Raw genomic sequence first — 21365 nt, 5'->3', positions numbered from 1 at the left:
TTTAGGTAAAATCATAAAAGCAAATTTGTTACTGGTTACGATCCTGAAATATTTATTTTGCATAATAAATAACTAGTTATAAACTCCGATATAGGAACTTGAACGAATTTAGTCTCAGAAGATAGAAAAATAAATTATTTCGAAATTAGTAAAATCTTTTCGGGAAATCAGCAGCGTTAACTGGTTACCGTAGTAAACCGACGTTTCGGGAACAAAGTCACAGGCGACTTCCGAGGAGCCAGTCATATCAGAACCTTGAAGATGGGGACAGAGTTTGTTCCCGAAACGTCGGTTTACTACGGTAACCAGTTAACGCGGCTGATTTCCCGAGATTTTATTGATTGTTCTCACCGCGAAAGTCCCAAATCCTATATTTCAAAATTATTTTATACAACCCAAAAACAATGAGAAATGTAACTATACAAAATGGTGTCAAATAAATATGAAAAGTAGAACTAATTTTCTACCACATCTTCGGGAATTAAACAAGAATGTATTATTCATCACATGACTTCTAAATCGAAATAAAGAAAATATATGGACGTCTGAAGCAATTTGACCTCTCCCACCGCATCTGCTTTGAAAACGGTAAGGTGAATCTACGAGGATCCAAGTATCAATCAATAAGTAATTAAAACAGAGTCAAAAATTCACCAAGAAGGGAACTATACTATTAAGTAACAACTCCTAAAGCGTTCCCAAAATTATAAACACAGAAAGATTAGGTCATAGAAAAGTGTGTTTAGTATCAAAGAATTAAGCGGGAGTCAGCAATTTACAAGCGCTTCGTCTATACCACAAACAAAACTATTTTTATAATTTATGTACACATATAAATATATTATATAGACAAGCGAGGACTATCTTAAAACATGACAGCATTTGTGAACGCATCTATAAGTAATTCAGTTTTATAATGGAAATAAAATAGTACTAAGTCTGGAATGCGCTGTAAATCACACTTTATCGTCCCTTCTAAACACGTCGCAAAATCTTATACTACACTACTCATCATATTTTTCAGAACTTTTCAGAAGACTACACATAATAGGCTACTCTAACCTCTGCCTCGCAAGGAAACTGTTTTTTTCCCCTTGAGAAAGGAAAATTAAAATTAAGGAGCTCAGCTTATCATCAATATTACTCAACAACTTAATAAGTTACTTCTTATATTGTGTATTTTTTGTGAGATGCCTGAAGTGGAAACGCATGTTCAGGAAGATGGACGTAATCACACTCAGTTTATTTTCATTAGACGAGTTTTCTTCACTTTGCCTACTACTTTCGTTGCCCAAACAAAAATCTCACACAGATAAACACCTTTCTTGCGATGTATCCATTCACATTCACTGCATTGTTTCATTGCATGTACGCATATCTTGTAACATCAACATTTTAATAATAATATATTACCAATTGGATATTATAAGGCATTATAAAATTCAACTTACATTAAATCTCGTGAATGGATTTCCTCGTCGTTAAATCCCATACGTGTTAAAAGGCGACCTGGTAAGTTTTTCATTGAACTTTTATGAAGCCATTTTACATTCCTGTTAAGTCTCTGCCTGAAATTAATTTAATTATAATTTCCTTAACAGTTCCTCGGCCTTCCGAGACGTTTAGCGGTCAATATTTTAAATATATTTCTCGTTTACTTCTCTGAAGTGACATTTTCAAACCACCGCAAACACCATCAGAAAAAAAATATTTAATAATTCGTTCCCTACTAATTATCTTTTAAGTAACTGACGAACACGGGTTCACAGCAACATTTGAAACATCACCGAAAATTCACGACATTAACACGTATTTTGACTCAGTTTCTGTCATCTCTACGTCTGTATCCCTTATCTTATTAAATCGCCTTACGCACTAAACCCATTTTTTCCTCTATACATTGAAACATGTCTTCGAATTTCGCAAGTTTTAACGCGGTTCAAAAAAATGCTATGGGATTTTTGCAGGGTCACTTTAGCTAATCCAAAGATCAACAGTTTAATGTAGATCCCGTTTTGTTATTTATTCGAAAAGGAAATGTATCACGAAAGAGAGGGAAGAATTTTCTCTTCTGAAATACAATAAATTTGATTCATTGTTTCTTCCAGTCCATCTGTAGATGTATACATTTTCCAGCCATGGTATGTGTGTTTCCCTCATTTCTGCCTTTCGTTGACTTGCAATGAGGTGGAAGATAAGACGAAGAAAGGAGCAGTGAGAAAATGTTGAAATTCGTCTCGGTTTTTATACTTATTCTTCTCTTACTGTCTTCTTATTTTTCTCAAGCTGCCCTTCCATAAAAGCGATAAAAGAAATTCACTCGACTGTAAGCACATTCCATGTTTTCTTATTGTAGTGTGGTGCAGTGCATGAGATAGTCCGCCCGTGCCTGAGCGGCACAACAGTCAAAATGTTATGACCTTAAGGTACACGGTAAAGATGTAGAAGGTTCCCATTTTTTTCATCTCAGCTCTGCAGATGCAAGAAGTGTACCAAAGGCCGCAGTAATAAAATGTGATGTCGATTTAACTTTTATGATCACCTAGAGAACCTTTCTCCGTCTTCGTCTTTTAGGTGTTATGTTCTTTAAGTTAGGTTCTTGTGCTGATAAGGTGTTACCAGCGAGATTAAAGTAGAATCCCATGACACAACCAGAACGCTTGTGGTAGAACTAACAATATGTAACCAGAAGAAGCAAGACGATCTTTAAAATCAGCTTGGCTATCTTTCCACAAAGATGTGTGTGGCAGTACCGTCTCCAGGGACCGCTAGCCGCCCTGAATCAGTCCATCCTCTTCTGCTGTCGTTATGTCCCACGCAACACGACCAATGCGAACAGCCACGAAGATCTGCGAACTAGCCTATGGGTCGTGCTCTGCATGTCATTATATAGGAGCAAAAGGTTTGTAACACGGTAGGTAATATCACTGGCTTCAATCGCTTAGCCTATATAAAGTTACACTAACCTATTCTGCAGACTGCTTTGTGATTCAATATGCAGGTTTAAGTTTGCCATTCACTATAAGATTTCTTTAATATCCAAAAGAGGATTTGGCTTCTCTTTGTAACCAGCAGGAATGAGACTGGGTACAGATTAGATGTCCGGGGGTCAAATTCCAGGCAGGGACCGAATTTTTCTCGTCTTCAGGTCTACACAGTAGTCAAACCAGTAAAAGTAAGTGTCAATTAAACAACTGAAAATAGCACCTTAAAATAACGAAGTAACATTATGATGCTGAGTCTTTCTCACACAGCTGGCAAAGATATTTCATACTTTCAAGAAATCTGAATATTTATTACCATATTCATGAGAGTGGGGCACTGATTGGTATTCTCATACGATAGCAACTCAATTTAAAATCAGTTTTAATATTATCCCTCAATATACGTAATTCAAAGTCGGCTCTTCCCTTCAAGTTTACTGACAAATATTGCACATACAAATTTAATCTCCCGCACGTGTATTTCCATGTTCTTACAACCTAACCTTCCTCGATTTGATCGTTCTAATAATCTTCAATGAAGACTTCAAACAATGAAGAATTACGTTGTTAACTAGGTAAGACAGTATTTTTTGCAGTAATCCGTCTCAATAAAATTTAATTACAGTACATTAGTTTAATTATGGCAACAAGTTTTGGTGTTTCTATCACCATATTTAGGTATTTGAAGAACCTGGTAAAATTTACTTTATAAAAACTGACAATCTATTAAGCTTCTCTTTACGTAATTTTCCCCAGCCACCCGTCATTTCACTTCCTTCCTGAAAACTCTTTGCGATGATGAAAAAGTGAACCTAGGAATGACATCGATTTGGCTTAGGTCGCTTTCTCGTAAACAGTTAGTGTATGTGAATAATATGCAATTTATTCAAAATCAGATAACGAATTCTGGATGCGAGTTCCTTTGTTCCTTGACCGTTTGATGACACCTTCTAAATTGAGTTCTTCACAATATGAAGATTTCTGTCTTCTGGGTTGTTGCGCTGTGTTGCGATGCATCGCCCTGATGACGGAGGCAGTATGACCTCTGAAACGTTGGTTAACATCGACCAGACTACACAGCGCAACAACCCAGAAGACAGAAATCTTCATACTAAGAATCGCCCTGATGATGGAGGCAGTATGACCTCTGAAACGTTGGTAAACATCTACCAGACTACACAGCGCAACAACCCAGAAGACAGAAATCTTCATACTCACCGCCCTGATGATGGAGGCAGTATGATCTCTGAAACGTTGGTAAACATCTACCAGACTACACAGCGCAACAACCCAGAAGACAGAAATCTTCATACTCACCGCCCTGATGATGGAGGCAGTATGATCTCTGAAACGTTGGTAAACATCTACCAGACTACACAGCGCAACAACCCAGAAGACAGAAATCTTCAAATTATGAACGACTCAAATCTAACATCGTTCACAATAACTTCAAATAGGAGGTTTCTCGTAAATGAGAAAGTTAGATGAATATACAAGAAAGCGGCCAGAGTGAGTTTAGGCTATTGTCGTGGGGCTGAGCAACTCAGCAAGACTTCAATCAGGATAGCAGGTCTCCGGATCGATAAACAAAACAAGGAACTCCTGAAGGCGAAGCGGAGTGTTGAGCACTCACTCAGCAGAGGCATTTGAGCTCTAGTATTAAGTCTATAAGAGGCCTAATGACAGGCTTCAGCCTAGCGATAGCATCAAACATACCCAGGCTAATAACGAGAAACTATTACTTGTGTACACTCGCCGAATTTTGTCATATTATTTAACAAAATTTCGCGTTACTGCTTATCATACATTAACCCTTTAAAGCCGAAGCTCGTCTAAAAAATATTTAAAAATTAGGTCCGTACCGCAAAGAAAACAATACTTCACCATTACAGAGATCAACTCGTTAACGTTGCACAAGGAAATAATCATTGCTTATTCTAAGAATCTTACGAGCCCATAAATACAAAACTCGAGAGTTACCGATAGTTTAAGCGGGTGGTACATAGAGTTACTACTACATTTTAAAGGCTTCATTTCCTTTCACCTAATTCGTTACAACGACAACTCCAAAGCTTGAGCATTACGTCACATTTTAAGCCCCTCTAACAGTCATTTTCCACCTTAGCACTGTGGTGTCTGAGCACTGTACTCAGACGACACGTCATTTTGTTTTATACAAAATATGTTCTTCTCCTAATTTAATTAATTCTTACTCCCCTCTTTCTTGGTATTTTGGATTACCTATTCAGCAGTACCTCTGAAATTAATTAACGTTCTTTATATGAAATACATGTGTTTCTATTTAACTACTTCTATTATTATTCATATATTACGACTACTGATGCCAACAAACTGGAACGTATCCAGCAGAAGTTTGCAGCCCTTTGCCCTGATCGATTCCTCTTGTGTGCCCATTACAGCCGTGCTAACCCTTTAGAGTATTTAAAACTCCATACCCTGCGTAAGAGAAGACATTGTAGTGATGCAATGTTCCTTGCGCAGGTTTACCGCGGTTTTAAACACTGTCCTTCCCTTCTGGAAGCTGTCGGTCTCCGCATCCCTGCTCGGAATCTGAGAGATTTTTCTGTGTTCACGTTTAGCCCTTCGATTAAATAAAGTCCTGCTAGATGCGCATCAGCTGCTAATGTCTGCAGGGACTTGGATATATTTGAAACAAAATCTCTTACACTTAATCACATTCTATAGTAGTCTAATTTATTTTATTTTGTAAAATTATTATTAAAAATATACTGATGCATTCAGTAGCAATTTACCTTTGCGTATTAATGTGCTATGCACTCATGTAATTTTTTATAGTCTCTTTGTTGCTACCTTTTTATATTTATTGTTGTGTTGTTCGTATCTTGTGCTGTATTTGTAATTGGCCTTCTGCCTGTTGATACAGCACACTAATAATAACGAACTAAATTGAATATGTATATGCTATTTAAAATCATCATATATCTATGACTAATTATTTCTTTTAAAATAATTGTAATTTTGTTTAGGTTTTAAGAAATGTTCGTTTCCAACTTACGACGTGATAGGAGATACAGCTGAGGTTAGAAACTTCGCGAATAAAAATCAAATTTCTCGTCATAAAATGTGGAACCAATGCAGTTCTTACAGATTCGTAATGACAAGAAATCTATAAGAAATAATCTTCCATAAAGTTAAATCCTTCCTGGCTCAGACAGATAAAGTTTCTTGGCTATTCTGGGGTGTTACTGTACTCACGATGTATCGACTGTCATGAGATTCTTTACGCACACTGGATACACAGCATTCGACAGCCACCATGACATTCGCCTGCTAGGCTAAGCCACGCCTTTATCATAGTTCTTACTCCTGTGTAAAATTTTACGTATCAATTTAAAAACTTTAAATCCTGGAAACAATAGTGATATGTTTGACACGCTTACTATCAATATCAGATCAATGGGCATTTCTTAACGCAAAATCGCTATCAAAACAAAATTTAACCGTCTTTTCCATTTATTCGATTTATGTAAGCTTCCAATAGGAATAAACTCCATACCTTGTACTCCACAGCTTACAGTCACCAACAAAATGTGCGTTTACAGAATGTATCGTAAATTCATATCTTCGAACTAGGAAAGAAACTAAAATCTTCTTTGAGAAACTCCTTCAAGTTTAAGACGCCTGGGCTAGAATTCAGGATACAATGAAGAAATTCAAAAGCTGCTTCAAGATGTATGGTCTCAAAGAAATTCTTTTCCACTAAACCATTCATTCCTCTAACTCAAGTCAACCTATGTAAAGAGATTCCATTTAAATGGATAACACAGATTTCAAAGCATCGTATATATACACTCAGTTCTCCCAACTGACATTCACTATTTTAGTTGTCTATATATCTTATGTAAATGTACAGTTATATATAGAAAATAAGCTTAACGCTAACTGAATAAATGATAAACAGAGACGACAGAAATACATCCCTTCAGAGTAACCACAAGGGATAGATAAAGGACCAATAAGATAAGCCGTCCTTGTTTTCTGTGGGGGGACAGTGCCATATTCACTTCCGAGCCAATTTCGCTACTTATTGTGTAAAAAGCTACAAGTGGCACTTTTTGTAATTACAGTAATGTGACAAAGCTTTTTGCGTTTACTTACCACAACATATTTTACATACGAAGATGGCTTTCTTCTACGTTGTAGCGCCGTGCAGTGGGAGGATGAGTAAGTTATTCATCATCCCGATGATAAAGGCAGCAAGGACCTCTAAAACGATGATAAACTTCTACCAGACTACACGGTGCTACAAGCCAGAAGACAGTCATCTTTATACCCACATCCATGAAAACCCCAAATTGCACAAAATACACGTAGTCTTTCAAATGTACACTTTATACATCAGCTGATCAAAGTGTTGTTCCCTGGCTACTGGATGTCGAATGTCACAATGATTATCAAGGGAATATAGCACGGAGGGGAAAAAAGATAAATTAATAAAGCATGAGTTTGGAATCCTGAAAATGATGAAGATGAAGGGAGAATAATAATAAAATGGATCACACAGAAACACGGAGAGTGTAACTGAAATGGATTCATATCGCTCAGGCCTGAGACCAATAACAAGCTCTTTTGAAAATGGTAATGAACCTACTTCGGGTCCCTCAAAAGCCAGGGATCTAGCTACACGACTGTTAGCTTCTCAAAAAAGATTCTGCTTTATGAAGTTAAACAGAACCATAAAAATGAGATCAAGACGTCAAGTTTCTTTTACAGCTTAAGAGTCAACCGCTTTTTCTAACGTAGCAGAAACCACGAAGTGAAGAAGGAAATTCAGTGATCTTAGAGGCAGTGTATTGCCTGCCTGTCTGATAAGGTCAGGGTCAAGTACAGTAGATTTAACAATGATCATTGAAATATTCAACTGAATGTCAGGAAAGCCACTTTCTTTAACGCACTACAAAGTTCACGCAACCATTTGTTACCAACTATGTAGCTTCCCGATACTCACACAAATTCTACGTAAAGAAGTAGTTTACAAACAAAATTTCACCCTCCGGGTCAGTCTCTGCAAAGAGGGGAATTTTGCCTTAACTTTGTGGTCAGTAAAGAAAGCAGAACCTACAATTTATTATTTGATAGTGTTTAGACGGCAGTGTGTGGCAACGGACGTTTCCTTGTGCTCCGTCCGAGAAGAAGGGTGTTTGTTGTAGTTCGCTACACAATTTATAACTTTTGTCCAGGGAACTTTTAAAGTTTCTCTTTCTGCCAGCTCAAACCTGCACATCGCCTCGCTTCACGACCCGAGGGCTCTTTGCTACAAGACGTACGTTCGTTCTACTGGGCAATTCACAGTGAGAAATGACTGGCAATTGAAGTGCGTGGTATATAGGACTGTACTCCACAATTCAGAAAACGACTCTCCCTGGGTATAAAGGCAGTTACGAAAACACAGTCCGGTGAACTAGAAACCATACGTCTACCCTTCTCAGAGCTTATAAAAAACAAGACAAAGCAAAGACACGCAGCATTATGAGATTACATTCTATAAAATAAAATTACAAAACAAACCACTATTTCAAATCCTTATTGTGACAAATACATTTTATCAGCAGTGAATATAATTAATTTGTACTTTTACATTTGCGAGATATTATACTACATGACCGTAAATTTTGGAATAACAGTAAATCTTTTCATAACTGTCATCATATTGATAATTTCCGCCCTGATGATGGAATCAGCAAGCATCTCTGAAACGTCGGTAAAATTCTATCACACTACAAGACGCAACATCTCAGATGACAGCCATATTCGTATTTATTGCCGTTAAAACCTTTAATCTCAGATAATTACACAAGTGAGCTCAGCACGATTCGACTGTACTACATTTCTAAGCACGAAGCCAGCCCGCTAACCAACAAACCAAATTCAGTTCACTTGTTCCATTTCAGCATACATTATCTAAATATAACATTAAAAACACAAACTTTGTACGGTTAAAATCAATACAACAAAAAAGTAGGTTTTGTGAATGCAGACCTTGTCCAAATTTCTAAACCAGAAGATGTCCTAAATCAAAAATATCTGTGTGCACAAGGAAGATACGGACATTTTGTTAAGCAATACATTACTAGGGAAATGTCCTGTCTGCTGTAAGCAGTAGCAGTATACCGGAATCATGTTCTATATTTCTATATTTGACCCTGCACACAGGCACAGAAAAAGCGAAGTCTGCCCATAGTATACAAGGCAATAAATAGACATCGTTGAACATAATAAGAATTATATACACATAGAAGAACGAACACAAACCTACAACAGGCTTCTCTTTGGTATTCACAACTATTCCAAAGAATAAATCGTCTGCCCACGAAAGTGTAACCAACTGAACGATACAGGAAATTACAAGAGTGAGGTATGGATGAAGTTGTCACACAGATCTTTCTCGTATTTCATGTTCCTTTTTGCCCTTCTCCACGCAGCGAGTTCAACATTCCGAAAGCCATTGCGTATTACTGCAGAGTACTTCAGTGGCAAAGAAAAGGAATTCATGTTCCATCAGACGCACATAAAGGCCTATTCTGTCCAGTTTATTAAGAGCCAGTCGATTAATAAAAGACACTGTCACGATAAATAGTAACCTATTTGAGAAGAAATTTTCTGTTTTCTTGGTGATTATCTCGATCGTGACCTTCTCTCGGTAACGTGTCACTTTCATCATCAGGGAAGATTCGACATTTTTTCAGGAAAGATGAAATCAATAATTTAATCTCGAAGTTGTAAAAATCTACAAGACTACATGGCGCCTCAACCCAGAAGACCACAAACGAAGGTAAATTATGTTTTATAAATATTCAAATCTTATCCTATAAATTGTTTAATTAACTTTTCGTTCCCATTAGAAGCTCGGTGCCCATCGACAAGAGACACAAACATTGACAAAATTTTTAACGTAAAAATAGAGAAAACAAAATGCTCATGCCGAAATGTGCAATAATATTGGCAGCACATATAAAGCTTTAGACTAATTTTTATTTTAATATTCACATCGTAGCATATCTTGTGGGCTCATTTTGAACACAATAAACCGTGCAATTTTAATGTAAATGTAATATACTCTTTTGAATGTAAATTAAATGACACCAGACTGTAAAATATAAAAAGAAATTAATTAGCATTGCAAATGCTAAATTATTACATAAAATAACAGTAAAAAGTAATTTTTTCTATAGAATCTATTGGATCGTAGGGGCGGCCATTACGTGTTACTCTCTTTGTCTAGAGAAAGTGGGTGAGTTATTGACATATTCAACTGTTTTATTACTGTGGGAAATTTAGAGGTACAATAGCACATTGCTAAGGACATGATACTCATAATACATACATTTAGATAACTGAAGATGAGAATAATATTTAATTTGTCATCCATTAGCATACAGAAAAGAATTACAGATGCGGTAAACAGTCAGGCCATACGAGAAAATATATAAAATAGCATTCAGAATATCTAATTTTAAATTTAACATCGTAAAAATGCGCTCACTTATCGATATAAAAGTCGCTCGCCCTACTAATAACTAATCCCACAATGTGACATTGCTGTGGTTACAATAGACCCAGCATTATTAAGCAGAAATATTAGGCGAAGAAAGGAAACGGGGTCATAATAGGCCTCTGTGTAATATTTTTGTCCCAAGGGAAGGAATCATAAAATTACACGGCCAAAAAACTCTGCTGAAACATAACATTTGTTTCGTGGCGTGAGGATATTTTCGTTGTGTTAAGTGCAGTATTCTCGGCACAGAGGTCAGAGAAAATCTGTGTGTTTTACGTCGGCCAGAAATGAAACTCAAGCATATCAGAGGGGTGTAAAGGGTAGCAGGGGCCACATACGACAAACATTATTTCCCAGCGACATTACTTTGTAGCTCAATGTCAATGTTCCTATATTATCAATGTTCTTTGTTTAGATAGTGTACGCATTAGTTTGCTTTTACAAACAAGCTAGTGACGTAGTCGAGACGCACAGTTTAATTCCCACTATTGTACAGTTTAATTCGCGACGTAATTGAGGAAACTATTATCCACGTATTTGTTTGCTTTCGGAGGTCAGTGTCCTTGTAAGTATCATGGCCGACCGCCTGAATCGGCCCACTGTTTCCCACTGAAACAATTTAATTCAATGACATCGTTCTCCAACAATTGACGGTAAGTCTTATCACTCATCACATCAACACTGATGATGGAGGAGGCACAGTCTCCAAAATGATCATATGGCTAATTGCCCGAGAAGACTTTGCGTGAAAATATTGTAAATTAATTTTCTGTCAAAAGAACAAATTACTTCCAAGCTGTCTCCTACTCGCGGTATAAATAGTTATGTTTAGTAATTTTAGACCAGAAAATTTCATTCCAGCATGCTCAGTTATCTGGCTGTACGTTTGTTTGAGCCGTGCAAAGTATGAGCTGATTTCCCAGGGGACACCACACTGAAGTACTGCAGCTCCAACCAAAAAATGGAAATGAAGAGAAGTAGTTAGAGTCGACAATTGGACCAGCTCAATTGTTCCGTTGGAAAACTGAGTGATTATACAGTAGGCAACTCCTCGATATTTAACCAGGTTGAGAAATCTGCTTGCCTGCCTACCTCCACCTCGGAATTGTATGAAATATCTTGTCGGTTTTAGACCTGGCAGTAAGCTGCTAGTGTGAATAATTGTGTGTTCAGTATTGTACTGTAGTGCACGTATAGCGGAAATCTGGCAAAAGTGTTCTTAAAATCGTGATAAAAATGTTTCAATATAAAATTTTACGTAGCACATTAGCAACGCAAATAATAAAATATTTTATCAAAGACATAAAATCACTCTTCAACCTCAAGTTTCAAACAAAACGTTCGACGAGAAATTCGTCTGAACGTTGTTATTTTATGGAACCTCGTTTCCAATTCTGATTGTCCAACAATTAATTTTTAATACAGAGAACCGAGTTCTCAGTAAAACTGTACCGTAAATTAACTGGGCATTAAATCCAATTAGTTTTAAAAAACAATGGAACAATTTGTACGAATTCATATAGGCTGAATGTTTGATGACTTCAAATGTTGTCATGGAAATATGGAATGCAGCAATGTATGCAGTGCATTAACCGACTAAGAGCCACTTGCTGATTTAAATGTATACAATCCTTGCAAAACATAATGAAGTTCAGTCACGTTTAGAAAGGAAGGTACCGCATGGAATGCTCAGGATGAAGGAAAAATTAAGGTAATTAAGGAAAGAACACCTGCTGTAGTACAAAATAAAGACAGATGTTTTCAAACAGGGTGTATATAACGGTTTTGCGAGACTCCATAATCTTGAAAAATTCAAAGGTTTTAAATATTCATATGTATAAGATTATATACATAGGCTATGTTTACATGTGTGTGTGTGTGTGGGTGTGTTTATTTTCACGTCAGTGATGAATGTCCTTCAAGATTTAAGAATTTATTATAACGCGCCTTCTATTGGAATAAAACTCGTGCAGATAAAGACGCTTTGTAAAGATTTAAGAATGAATTACATGAAATAAAATTCTACAAACAAATATCGCATTAATAAAGCATAACATAAAAGATAACGATGTGAAATATGGTCTCTATGCGTCAGCTGTTCTGTATAAACGTCTTTTGGATTACATGCGAGACAGTAATGTCGGTCATAGTATAGGAATGTAGCATGACTGCATTACGACAATGGTTGTCTTAAAACTCTGTTTGCTTGGTAAGAAGCTAAATAACTGTTCTCATCTTTTGTACATATTACAATTGCCATAAAATTTCCATATTCGACCTCGGTCGAAAAGTTACAGCTGATGTATTACCCATACATTAAGTTACATGTTGTCGAGACAACCAAAGAAATAAGCAAAGAAAGATAAGAAGAATGCGAATGATAAGAGTTATTTCAAATTCAGAATAAGTTACCTTATACGCCTACACGTTTCTTTCACGCAGTGTTACATATATTTTTATTATCCATATAAGGACAAATAGAGAAAACAAAATGAACTACATTTTTATTATTATTTAAGACCGTTGCAGAAATTGAAATAAAATTCTATTAAACTTCTAGTTCCAGAACTGTTAACGTATTCTCACATTGTCTTGTGTTCGCATCTGTGAGCACTTATTTGTATAAAATGATTTCAAAAACCGACAATTCGAAAGTCAAGAGAAGCCTTGGAGCGAATGTTTCTTGGAAGTTATTTTATGTTAAAGAATATAACTGAATTTATTTTGATTGCCCGAAATGGGTTCTTGCAATTACAAAATGCACAAAAGTTGAATTATTAAATTAGTTTCGTTTATTCGAAGTAAATAATACATAGCATTAAATTATATAGTCCTTAGTTTGTGGTTGGGAGACCTGAGAAGAGAAGATCGCTGGGAAGACCTGGGCGTAGGTGGGAGGATAAGGTTGAAGTGGACCTCAGGGATTTAGGAATCGATGGCGTGAACTGGATGCTGCTAGCTGAGGATAGAGTCGGTGGCGGGCGTTTGTGAACACGGTGATGAACATTCGGGTTACATAAAGAAAGTGGGCTATTCTTTGACAAGCCAAGTATAAAATATATTTTTCAAAGAATTTCCTGCACCATAGAGTGAGTTAGTGAGTTCTTATTTTGTGTATTATGTTACCAATTTGCACGCTACCGAAGTTGTAGCAGACCTAAGCTGCTTGGCCAGGTCTCCGAAAACAGGGTAATAATTCGACTGTTGTTCAAATGTTTGATACATTACTTACATCATTTATCAACGTTGTTATTAATCGGTTAAGACCCAGTGATAAATATATCAAACACCTGCTTCAACAATCAATAATTCTGAGTGCATCTTTGCTAGTTTAGTACTGTAACACTTCTGCACTGTAATAAGCTATTACGTTGTGTTTTCTTTGACGTACGGAATGCATTTTTAAATATCATTAAATGAACTTCGGCTTCAAACGGTTAAGTAGAATCAAAATTATGTGAAAGAGTCAAATAATTGTTGGAACAAAAGAAAAATGTTAAACTGAGTTTTGAATCTGGCTAAGTTTATTTATATTTATTTTCCTAAATTTATGTAATAAATAACTAACATTTCAGGTAAGACAACACTACTGGGTTAATTATCGACAGACTGCAGGATTGCCTCGATAGTAATTAAGTTGCGACAATCGACAGTCCACAGTGTTTATTTCTACAATGTTCTCAATTCTTACTGGAGCTAAACAGCTTTGAAAGAACCCACACCTGAACGCAATACAAGGAACGAAATTAAATTGAAAAACTCAAATAAACGCATCTAACACTTGGCAGTCAGTGAACTCGTGTCTAAAAGCAAGTCATAAAAGACCAGGTTTTGGAATAAAATTACTGCCAACGAGGGTTAGAAGGGCGGGGGTGAAGACAGATCAGGGACGGAGTCAAACGGCAAATGCCTCCACTTCCCATCGACTTTTTTTGCCTGTCATTTTCTCTTTCACACTCGTTTCTCTGGATTTTAGCCAGAGGCAAATATTGAATTTCTTCGGCGTTCAGAGAGAGAAGTAGTCAAGGAATTTACCTCAAAGACTTCAGCAAAGCTTTGACGATATGACGTAAACAATGTTACCTCCAGACCCTACACAATTCTTAAACATACTGATGAAAAGTACATAAATTTAATAAATAAAACAAGAAAATAAACCTCCTTCTGAAAACAAACTTCTCAAATAAGCACTAACGACATGCAAAGGCTTTGCAGTCCGGTACATTACAAAATAAATTATAAATATTGCGTATAACGAGTACAACATGGTAAATTAAAATACTGTCTCTAGTTTAGTCACTTAGTACGTTTGCCAACGTGACTCACGAAATAAATATAAAGCGATGTTAAGGCTTCTCGTTTTGCGCCAGTGAAAGGTAAGGAGAGTAAACCCGTAAGAGAAACCTCCACCTGCACGTTGAAACACGTCTCAAAAGAGAGGTTAGCACTCTTACTTCCTATCAGGGAGGTTCCAGGTTACGATATCTGCCAAGAGACCGATTGCAGAAAATTAAGTTTCTGGTTATTACCCCTCATTCCTTCCAGAAAATTCTCTTATAGTGTCTTAAATTAGGCCACGACCAAATTAATCCCACATTGTTTCATTCATTAAAGATCCTATCGTCTGACGTTACTGACAGTGTCGTTAAACAAGTCATAAGTAAATAAACTAAGAAATACAATTCATATTTCTTAAATAAATTTGGCAGAGTGTGTAATCGTAAAATACAAATAATAACCTAATTAAAAAGAGGATTATTCAACAAACGTACAATTGTAAACATCTTTGCTTACCCTAGAAAAAAATAACTTTACCCACAGATGTCAGTTAAAGAAACAGCCACGTAACTACTCCACGGAACTAAGAATTTCTTAAGAATTTAAGAGTTTCTTAGCTTTTCAATACAGATCCATCTCGCATATTAGTCTAACCGTGTCTGACTGTTTCTGTGTTGGGGAAGACGCAAATGGTACGTGCTGTGTACACGATGTATCTGATATCTTCGCCCTTATTTTCTTTGGAATACCACGTTTAGTAGATACATTTATTTCTGCCGTTGGCTCCCACTAAAGCTTAAATACGTGTCTTATACACAGAGATCTCCTACGGTTAGATCACTGACTACTGATAAGAACTGGATTCCTCTTTACCTGTAGACGCTCAAAAAACCAGCCTTCATGATGAGTCAAGAGGTCAATTAAAAAAAATTTACACAAATATATAAACATAAATAAAATACTTCAATAAAGTAGCTGGACAACAAATATGAAACAGAAAAATGTAATTCATTTTGGGAAAAAATTTGACCTCTGCTACTGTTACATAACAATATTATATTAACTACATGTGTTACTTTGAATAATTCTAAATATCACTTTTGTAGCATTGATTTGGAATGGATATTTAATAAAACTGACGCGAAGAAATATTCAGAAACTGAGATCTTGCTTAAACTAAAACTTAAAATAAACTGTCATTTAAATAAAGCAACACAACGAATGTGAGGCTGTCAATATTCAGAACCTCAGTTACATCCACCTATGAAACACAAGGAAACTTGAGGTAACGATTTTGAAAAGTCACTAACCTCAGATTTTTAAGCACTGTGAAATATATCTCATGATTGTTACCCAGTCCTTTATTATTAGTGTGCTACATCAACAGGCAGATAGCCAATTACAGATGCAGCACAATAACACAATAATAAATATAATTAAATAACATTAATCAAATTATCTTGAAATTTCACAGCTATAACGTAGGTTAATACATAATGAGCAGCAGGGAAAAGTCACTTAATAACATAGCGCAGTAAAACCAATTGCTTACTAAAATACATATATACTTTTCAATTGTAATTAATTGCAACTTATTATAAGCAACGACAACAAAAATAAATTCGTCACTGATGGTCTGCTTTATTTTAAAGCCATGTTGACTTGTGGTCTATATGCAATTTTTCCTTCAATTTATGCTCTCATCTAGAGAACTCTAGCTAGTGTAAGCAAGCTGTAGCTATATTTTGTTGCAAGGCTGACACCCATCCTTAGGCTGAGACCAAGTTTCATACTCCTATGAAATAACAAGTAACCTTAGTATGTGTACGAGTAGAAAATTTAACATTTTTCGCTAAAGCCTCGTCTATTTTAATTAATTATTAATTCGATACCGACTGATGAAGTAAGATAATTTCGAATTACGTAATGAACATAATGGTTAATTTATTTAATTATATTGAGCCATTAGCAATTCATCATTAAACCACAAGACCAATGCAGTGATAGTATTTTCCTCTTTGTACTATAAGAGAGATATCTAAAGCATTACTATCCTCGTTAAAACTCACAGAACCGCTTAACTTCTTCAACTGAGCGTAACTGAATAGGTTCTTATCAGATAACGCGGTGTAGTGGAGACTTGGTCCAAGGAAGAGACAGGTATAAACGCGAGGGTACCAATCTTTGCCACAGCAATTCCTGTGTGCGCAGTCAGTGGATTCCTTGGATCAGAAGCAGTGGTTTCGTGTCGTGACATGATGTCAAGTGGTATCTAAGCAAGCTCGGGGATTGTTGGCACGTACAACCTTGCTAAAACACTGGTACGTGCACCAATGTTCTTCATTCTCACACCGCAGGCTACACTACAAGATAATATGGATCTACACCACAAAAACGTACGAAAACTGTATAAAGCATTCGACTATAATGTAAACATTTATTAATTTTCGTTCACTGGGATGGGATTAGCAAGGGAATTTAGAGAGGTCAAAAGTCTTACAAACTGCCCTACGTTCGAGTCCCGGTGAGGAGAGCTCCGGTAGCTAGGGAAATAAACATAATTGAATAGTGGCCCCTAGCAACAGAGCTACTTGTATGGAAGAGGATATTCCAGAAATAAAGATCACAATCATAAAAATCTGTCCAGGGTTTGAGTCCCGGTAACGATGTTTTTGTAGTTTAGAAATGAATTACGAAAGACGAGCGTCAAGACCAAAGTTCTTTGTTTCTGAGAGGATTACAGAAAGTGATAAAAAAGTACCGGATGAGATATATGCAAATGAACATCAAGATTAACTATTTTGTCTTCACGGGAAATTATAAAAACCTTGAAGTTGTTTAGTAACAATTTCAGCTGACTTAACCCTTTGAAGCCTGACCTTCGTCAAAACACAAAACTTAGTTCCTTCCTGGACAAGAAAACATCTTCATTACTGGACCCAATTTGTTAATTTTTCTTAAGGACTTAAAATCGATGTTTATTTTCAGATTCTTACGAAAACCATAAAAAATATTCTGGGGGTAAAATGCAGAGTTAGTTTTCTTAAAGCATGTGGCGCATGTTGGTACCACTGCGCTTTAACTGTTTCAAAATTCGCGATGTATTTGAAGAAGTGGGCAATATTTTAGTTCAGTTGACAAATAACGCTACAGATTTGCATATGAAAGATACAAGCGGAAGCAGAAGAAGAAGAAGTATGTTCAGTTTAAATAATTATATATTCTCTTCTACATTTCCAGTATTAAAGCTGAATAAAAGTACATTATTCCGAATATTATCGTACGCAGTACGTAACAACAACAACAGCAACAACAACAACATCGGTTACTTAACACGTGGCTAAAATTCTTTACACGATATAATTATGGCTTAAAAGAAAGAATCACTTGGAAGACCTAAGCAGAGATGGTAAGTTAATATAAGTAGATCTCAAAGGCACAGATGTAATCTTGCTACTTTAATTCATCTAGCTCAAAGGCTTGAACAGTTAAACGACTATCATTTTAAAAATATTAACACCCATATTTTAAAAGTAAAATAATTTAAATTACTCGACATGAGTACGCACAGTCTTACTCCGTCTTTAAATTTCTCTGCGTTTTATGAGGGGAAAATATGAAAATACACGCCTATGCATTACGTGAGTAATACACAATGTACAATGCCTGTCATGTACGTAATTATAAGATCATTATTCTTTATTCCACCGCACACCTTCTGGTCTTTTCCGTACGAGAAAACGTGAGATCCACATCAAAATGAAAGATAATTTATCATCATATGTATCACGCATCAGTGTTCTAGCAGAAGACGCATCGTTTCAGGCCGCAGGTTCCATTAAGACGTCTCAATATCCAAGAAATACACGTAGAAATACATTTAGGCATTTACTGTTTAAACAGTTTGTGTTACTAGATTAAAACTAAAAGATGATTAATGAGTGAGTTTTTAATAACGCTAATTTGAAAACTACAGCTTCACTGACCACAAATTACAGATGCGGTATTGTACATTTCAGATCAATTCATACGCGATTAGATAACAGACGACAGAAGGTAGTTAATAATTGCAAATAAGACGAATGTATTTGAAAAAACGAGAAAATACTTAAGAATAAAATTCATCAGTATTCGCGCCTACCTGTGTTAACTAAGGAATCCATATTATGAATAAATAGATACTTCAAACATGGTATGCTAATTTTTTTCCATTTAGGTACTATATTTAAAGCTGTATAATCTCACACACTCACACGACACACTCTGCTTCACTCTTGCAGCATGATATATTACGACTTTGTTCCAAAATTCACAAAAAAGTCCTTTACCCGTTATGCCATTATTTGTTTAACATTCACGTCTCATATGTGCTGAAACCTAGCACTGATATCGTAAGTTTTTAAATCGGAGTAAATATTCAGTCTTCCTTTGCTTTCTGGTAAATTAAAAATGCAAGTATTTGCACAGTCAGCAATTCAGTGGTGTTCACAGGGAACGCAGTTCTCAAGTGTTCCAGTGAGCGTTGCAACAGTCATCCGACAGCTCTCTATCTAACTTTTCCATAAAAACGTCGCGAAGACCCTGGGGAATCGTACAAGGTCCGGCAACATTCCAAACGAATAATAACTAACTTCTACCGTATTTTCTGGGTTTCAATTAGTTTACGTGGTTCTATTTGAATAAGCGTTGCTTTTAATCCCTTTCTTTCAGCGAATATAAAAACTTAGTACAACAGAACTCATGTAAGACTTCAAGTTCTAACTGCTTCGAGAATGAAAATTATTTGTCTTCTTAGATGTTGCGCCGTGTAGTGTTGTAGAAGTTTGCCGACGTTTTAGAGGTGTTTGCTGCTTCCATTAGCAGGTCTCATAGCCCTTATGATGGAGGCATCACCCTCCTCCATAAACTTCCACCAGACTACAACACGCAACATCCCAGAAGATAACCATTTTAAATGTAGCCAATTTACGAACAAGGAGGCCGTAACTTATATTAATTTCACAAAGCAGTCATGATGATTAAGGCAAAATATACAAATATTTACAATAATTGATACATTGAAAATGGAAAAGGGAGCTGTGATATTTGCATCAACACAGTAACTATGTTACAGGTTGGACAATTGTAGGTCTTACTGGCAGCGGTAGGCATTTGTTTCTTTGCAACTTTGTCCAGACCAACTCTGAGGCCACTCTAGCGTGAATATGACAACTCACATCTACTCACAGTACCGAGGTTAAGAACACAGGAATTATACTTCACATTTCTTTATGGCTCGGCGATTAATTAGCACAGGGAAAATTTACCTTTAAACTGAAAATTCGAGGAGGTCAAGTAGAAGAAGAAGAAAAAGTTGTCAGTGGAACCACGGTTCCGGAGAATTTGACGTAAATACGTCTATACGGAAAGGAAGTTTATATATTGGCTTTATTCTAAATATTTACTTTATACATGCTTTACAATTGAGATAAGTTTGATTAAGACATTGTCTGTGGTAGCTGAATGTAATGTAATGTAAGGTAAGGTAAGGTAATATGTAGGTAACCATTGTTGTTTATTTGTTGATAAACAGATGACGTTTCCTAGGTAACATAACAATAAAGTTACACTTTTTCGTTTTCCTTTTTCGTAACGCAGTTTTGCCGAATGACCCTTCCTTATAGACGTATTTACGTCAAAAATGCAATCAATACTAATAAAAATGTAGCTTCAACCATCTACTGGTCATTTGAGAAAACGGAACAAGAACATGTTCTGAATAATATATCTTTGCTGCGTTATTCTGCGTGGTCCGAAGTTGCGTCATGCATGGACGCTATCTAATGTTATTGAAATATTTATATTCCTTTCCGCTAACGTGTCGATTCTCTGTGGAAAACATAGAATACTACTGGTAGTCAATATCTGGACGAACAGATGAGATGTGTGTGGGACAACCTCAAGGGAAATTAAGCAGTTGATAACCACAACAAAACGAAGTTGACACGTGCGCAGTGTCACAGATAGGCCTACAAGTATTTATGATGTCTACTTTAATATATCTCGGAATAAATCGATTGGAAAATTGACAGATTGCATAAATGCAATTATATATATGTTTGTTGTTGCGTCTTAAAGATTTATATACCCATTTATCTGTGTTTTACTTAATAATGCTGTAAGTAGTTCAGACTACAGCGTCGAATGATACGGCGATTAATGGATTAATGTAGAATAAAATTGGTGGAAAGGATTTGCATGAAACTGACCGTGGGGTAATTCTAGATACTATCCCGAAATTTGCCTGGGGTCAGTGAGGAAAACCATGAAACACCTCAGATTTACTTCTGAAACTTACTTTAATTGCATACAAATCTGTTAATTTGATTTTATATTACCCCAGAATTTGACAAATCCGACTCGTTACCCCAAATGGCTTTTCCAATAGGATACAATGTTAACCCATAATTTTAGATTTTTCGCAAAATTGAGAAAATAAGTTTCATGCGGACAGTTTTAGGCACCCAGCTGATAATATTAGTGTCAAGAATTTAATCACATTTTGTGAAACAGGTTGGTAAAAGCAA

At 36.1% G+C, this 21365-nt stretch overlaps 1 protein-coding gene across 5 annotated transcripts in view; it reads right to left on the bottom strand.

Annotated features, from left to right (window-relative positions):
* LOC110827975 (uncharacterized) overlaps positions 1-21365 on the bottom strand; it is a 289498-nt gene that overhangs the window by 7436 nt on the left and 260697 nt on the right. The window lies entirely within an intron of this gene.

Source organism: Zootermopsis nevadensis, unplaced genomic scaffold (genome assembly GCF_977971745.1).
Source record: "Zootermopsis nevadensis isolate Lab colony 2312 unplaced genomic scaffold, Znev_1.0 Znev_ptg000024l, whole genome shotgun sequence".
NCBI lineage: Eukaryota > Metazoa > Arthropoda > Insecta > Blattodea > Termopsidae > Zootermopsis > Zootermopsis nevadensis.
This window is presented reverse-complemented; position numbering and strand designations above follow the sequence as displayed.